Genomic DNA, 5,409 nt, shown 5'->3' on the forward strand with positions numbered 1-5,409 from the left:
CAACCACAAGCAGTCTGTTTATCCAGACTAAGCTTTTAGCGTTCAATAAATAACACATTCTCTAGGATCCTGGATTAGCTGGGTTCACTCTGTTTTTTGTTTGTTTGTTTCCTATTTCACATAAAGCTGAAGCAAAAGTACAGAAAGAGTGATAGTTACCTAGTTACATCATTCTGAGAGTATAAAAGACCTGTATTTTTTTTATCTCTAATCATACAACCTGTTTACTTACTGTTTGTACATCTTTAAAATAATTAAATTATTCCTATTTCCCTTTCCCCAACTCCTATACTTATGCTATTTGCTTCTTTAGCTGTGGAAAGAGCTCTGGACTTGGAGTCAAGAGACGAAGGTTCAAATCCCAGCTCTGACACTAACCATAAAATTAAGGAAGGTTATTTAACTTATTTAATTTGGCGCCATCACCTCCCAGAGTTGAAAAGATGAGGCTTTGTAAACTTTAAAGCAGTGTTCATGCATTCATTTTTATTCATTCAACAAGCTTTATGGCACTGTTAGGCACTTTCAAAAAGAAAAGAAACAAACAAAAGATGCCCTCAAGTAGCTTACATTCATAAGAGGACGGAGATCACGTATGCAAATGAGTAACTACAAAAGGTGTATAAGGTCATTTGGGCAGGGAGATGGGAATTAGCAAGCAGGGGGATCTGGACGTGTCAGTCTAACAGGAACTAAACTTTGGGAAAAGGAGTGATGAGCCTTGGAAGGCAGAAGTTACAGGCAGGCAAAAGTTGCATTGTGAAGGGCTTTAAATGCCAAAGAGTAGAATTTGCATGTTATCCTCGAGGCAGTAAGGAAGCATTAGAACATCTTACATATGTATAAATCTGTTGCTATGATTGTTATTGTTACTGTTATTATCAAGGTAAAATAATAATAACAGTGCTTTAGGATCACCCACTACATCTACAAAAGCCTTAGGGGTGAGGAAACCTGGTTTTTATACCAGAACAATTTGAAACAAGTTATTGTTACTGTTGTTTTAAAATATATTTAAATTAGGTTGCTGCCAGACTCCCTCCCTTCCCTTCTTTCTTCCTCAGTTCTAGGATTAAAGGATTGGGGGCTAGGTTGGACAGTGGAATCAAGCAATAGGATATCTATTATGTGCCCGCTGTGGCATTCAGTGACAAAAGTGAAATAGTCTCTGTCCTCAGGAATGTTATATTCAGTTCGAAATCCATTCTCCTGTTACCAGAGTCAGAATTAGGTGAATATTCCTTCGGTGCCTACAGTATGTCATTTTTTTTTCATCAGTACCAACTCACTTTATTGGGGTGTAAATGGTGGTAGTTTTTTGGTACAGATTATGAAAAGGTCAGATAACCAAAATATGCATGCACTGAAAGACAGTAGGAGTCACTCCCACAGTTCCCAAGTGTGGGGGAAGCCAGGTGTGGCTTAGCTCTCGTTGTCACTGTCTCCAAGGGTGTGCTTGTCAAAAAGATATTCCGCCATGCCAGAATCGGGGGCCCCCATTTTGCGCAGGTTGGTTACGTGATCACCCAGTTGTTTGATGGACTTTACCTGTTCGTCCAGGTAGTGGGTTTCGATGAAATCACATAAATGTGGGTCGTTCTTGTCAGTTGCCAGCTTGTGCAATTCCAGTAAAGACTCATTGACATTTTTTTCCAAGTGCAGAGCACGCTCCATTGCGTCCAGCCCACTCTCCCAGTCATCTCGGTCTGGTTTCTTGATGTCTTGCAGGAAGATCCGACCACCTCGCTGGTTTTGCAGTTTCATCAGCTTCTCAGCATGCTCCCTCTCCTTGTGGGATTGGTGTAGGAAATATTTGCAAAGTTCTTCAATGCCACATCATCTTGGTCGAAGTAGTAAGACATGGACAGGTAGACGTAGGAGGCGTAGAGCTCCAGGTTGATCTTCCGGTTGATGGCGGCCTCCGAGTCCTGGTGGTAATTCTGTAGCACCTGAGAGGGGGACGAGGTCGTCATGGCGGCGGAGACGGCGGAGGCGGCTAAGAGAAGGAGGAGGAGGCGGGAGGAGGAGGCGGGAGGAGGTGGCTGCGCAGCGGCTGCGGCTGCGGCTGAGGCTGGGGCGGCGGCGGCGGCGGCGACGACCGGGGGGCGGCTGAGGCGGGCGGCTGCTGCTCGAACGGGAGGACGGAAGTGTTGGTTAGTGGAGGTGAAGGTGGACAGGTGGCTAAGGGCGGCTCCGGCCGGGAATCGAGCAGCGGGTTCCGTTCAAGCACTGCTGAAGCAGGAAACCGCAGCGACTCCCCTTCCCTGCGCTTCTGGCCCCGTATGTCATTTTTGAAGCCGCTTATCACTAGCCAATTGCAAGAGTCAGACCCAGATCTGGAGCTCATTTATCTAATGTAATGTGGTCGAAAGTTAAAGAATGACCATACCCTTGATATCTATGGCAGTCAGCATGGCTCCACAGTCCATGTTTTGTAAAACATAGCCTGAGCCATAGCAGAAGGCAGAGCCTGTGGACAAGGCAGCTTCCATGAGGAAATTCTAGGTCTTGTACATTGCATTGCAAAGCAGTCCTGCCTACAAAGATGCAGTCTTTAAGACTGCATTGTGGCCACCTCAGGCTTCAGCAATGATCCTATTGCACTGGGGGTCTTTTAGGATAGGGATCTCCTCCATTGTGGATCCCAGCATACTGAATAGCTGATCCCAGTTCACCTTGCTCTAATCAAGGCCATCATTCTAATTCTGTACTTGTGGCAGGCAGCGCTCCACTCCCAATGCATGCACCTCCTCGCTCAGTCAGCCTTCTGGCTGCTACAGGGGCATGCCAGCTTCTTATTTGAAGGATTCTCTAATTATGAAGACAACTTTCATTCAACCATGAGGTCCATACCCTCCAGCAGCACATTTAGTTCACATCCAGTATCTGTGCCTTCAGTGCATCACACAGAGTGAGCAGGACATAGGCATGGCCCTTGTCAGCTTCTAGGAGAGCAACTCTCACACCCCTACCCCTGGCACCTGGGGCCACTCCTAAGCTACCTCTCGAGTGTCCACCAATGAACAGTCAGGTAATTCCATTACTAATGACCTCTTAAGCCAGGCCCTTCAGCATTCCATGCAGGCCTCAAGTAAGACAAACTTCTCAGAACCAATGGCAGCTTCTGCTATAGCAACTTTAAGATGGGTATCCATGAGGATGAGTTGAGCTTCAGACAACTGGAGGGGATATCTAGGCAGCCTTAGAATTCTTCTTTGCTGGCAGGGCCCCACTGATTCCTGTCAGAGGCTATAGTATATGGGCCAATAGAGATGCCATAAAGATAAGATGACTGTAAAGGTCCTGGGGTCAATATATTTCCCCAATACAGTTTATGTGGAAACTGATAAAAAATGGTTTACGAGGGCTGATAAGTATATATCTGGTATTCCATGGAAGAAGTGAGGTAAATGATGTCATCAAAGAAACATATGCTTGAAAAGAAGATAGATGAGTTTTTTGTTTTGTTTTGTTTTGTTTTTGAGAGCAAGTGGAAAGCCCAATGGAAAAGCCCAAATGTTCCATCAATAGTATTACAATGTCAAAAGAAGAGGGGGAATCTCCTCAGCACATTAGGTAGACAAGTAGTAGAGAATTCATGGGATGACAGGTACATTGAGCACATACCAATGTCAGATATGGATGCTTTGAAATATGTACTGTTGAAGGGAAAATCTACATTGATAAGATCACAAAGACACAGAATATTGGAGACAATTCTTTTTAGGAAGATATTAAAAATCATTCCATTCATAAATTATATGTGACTGGTCTACCGTAAAATACTCTGTAAGGACAGCTCTCATTCTCCATCTCTTTACACATATATATGTGTATGCTTATTCGTACACACATATAACATATAATGTGTACAAATATATGTATGTATGCATGTATGTCTATACTCATATTATTCCAGTGGTGATTTTTTTAATGAAAACAAATGACAACAAAACAAAAACATTATTGCATCTCTTATAAAAAACCAAGCAAACAAACCTTAGGCAGAGTGCTAGAAATCCAGTATTCTAGCCTAAAAACTATTATTGGTATATTTATGTGTTAATGTGTGTGTGTGTTTGTGTGATTGTCGTCAGCTCATTTCTTCTATTTCCTCTCTATGAATCTCTTTACTCTCAGTTGTGAATGAGATCAACTTCAAGACCCCTAAGGTTTTTGTTTTTTGCTTTGTTTTTGTTTTTGTTTTTCCCTAGATCTGACATGCTTGGGTTAAGAGATCAGCACATTCTCCATTCAGGCACTCTTGTTCATATTGTCTTCCTTGTTCCATTGCCTATCCTTAAGTGAAACCAAGGGCAACTTAGAAGTGGGAGATCACATTCACAAGTAGGCTCCCTGAATGTTGTATGTGAAGAACAGGAGATAGGAGGGTCACTTTTGCCTACTGTATGACTGAAGGTAAGTCCATTAAATCTACTTTTTCCTCACCCATAAAATGAGACTAATACATATTCTATTATTTTTAATTAATTAATTTTTAGTTTTCAACATTCATTTCCACAAGATTCCAAATTTTCTCCCCATCTCTCCTCTCCTCCCACCCCAAGAAACCCACGCATTCTGAATACCCCTCTGCCCAATCTGTCCTCCCTTCTATCACCCACCCCCTTCTCTTATCTCCTTTTCCTGCTACTTTCCTGTAGGGTTGGATAGATTTCTGTACCTCTTTGCCCGTATATCTTATTTCCCAGTTGCATGTAAAAACAGTTTTTAATATTTCTTTTTAAAACTTTGGGTTCCAAATTCTATCCCTTCCTCCCTACCCACCCACCCTCATTGAGAAGGCAATCAACTCAATATAGGATATACAGGTGTAGTCATGCTTCCATAGTAGTCATGTTGTAAAAAACCAACTATATTTCCCTCTATTCATTCCCACCTCCTGTTTTCTCCTTTGACCCTGTCCTTTCTCAAAAGTGTTTGCTTCTGATCACCCCCCCAATCTGCTCTCCTTTCAATCATCCTCTGCTCTGTCATTCCCTTTCTCCCTGTTTTCCTGTAGAGTAAGATAGATTTCCATACCCAATTAAGTGTGTATGGTATTCCCTCCTTAAGCCAAATCTGATGAGAGTAAGAATTCATTCATTCCCTCTTACCTTCCCTCTCTTCCCCTCCACTGTAAAAATGTTTTCCTGTGTGAGATAATTTACCCCATTCTACCTCTCCCTTTCTCCTTCTCCCAGTATAATCCTCTCTTATCCCTTTTATTTTTTAGATATCATCCCTTCATATTCAACTCATATTCCCTCAAACTACCCTAATACTGAGAAAGATCTCATGAGTTACTAATATAATCTTTTTATGTAGGAATGTAAACAGTTCAACTTTAATAAGTCCCTTATGATTTCTCTTTCCTGTTTATCTTTTCATGCTACTCTTGAGTCTTGT

The 5,409-nt window shown here is 42.3% G+C and overlaps 2 pseudogenes; one reads left to right on the plus strand and one right to left on the minus strand.

Annotated features, from left to right (window-relative positions):
* Window positions 1-1,263: 1,263 nt before the first annotated feature.
* LOC110195675 (ferritin heavy chain pseudogene) lies at window positions 1,264-1,988 on the minus strand (annotated as a pseudogene).
* LOC110195647 (ubiquitin-like protein 7 pseudogene) lies at window positions 1,972-3,292 on the plus strand (annotated as a pseudogene).
* Window positions 3,293-5,409: the final 2,117 nt, after the last annotated feature.

The sequence above is a fragment of the Phascolarctos cinereus genome, unplaced genomic scaffold (genome assembly GCF_003287225.1).
Source record: "Phascolarctos cinereus isolate Bilbo 61053 unplaced genomic scaffold, phaCin_HiC Scaffold_9;HRSCAF=440, whole genome shotgun sequence".
In the NCBI taxonomy this organism is placed as follows: domain Eukaryota; kingdom Metazoa; phylum Chordata; class Mammalia; order Diprotodontia; family Phascolarctidae; genus Phascolarctos; species Phascolarctos cinereus.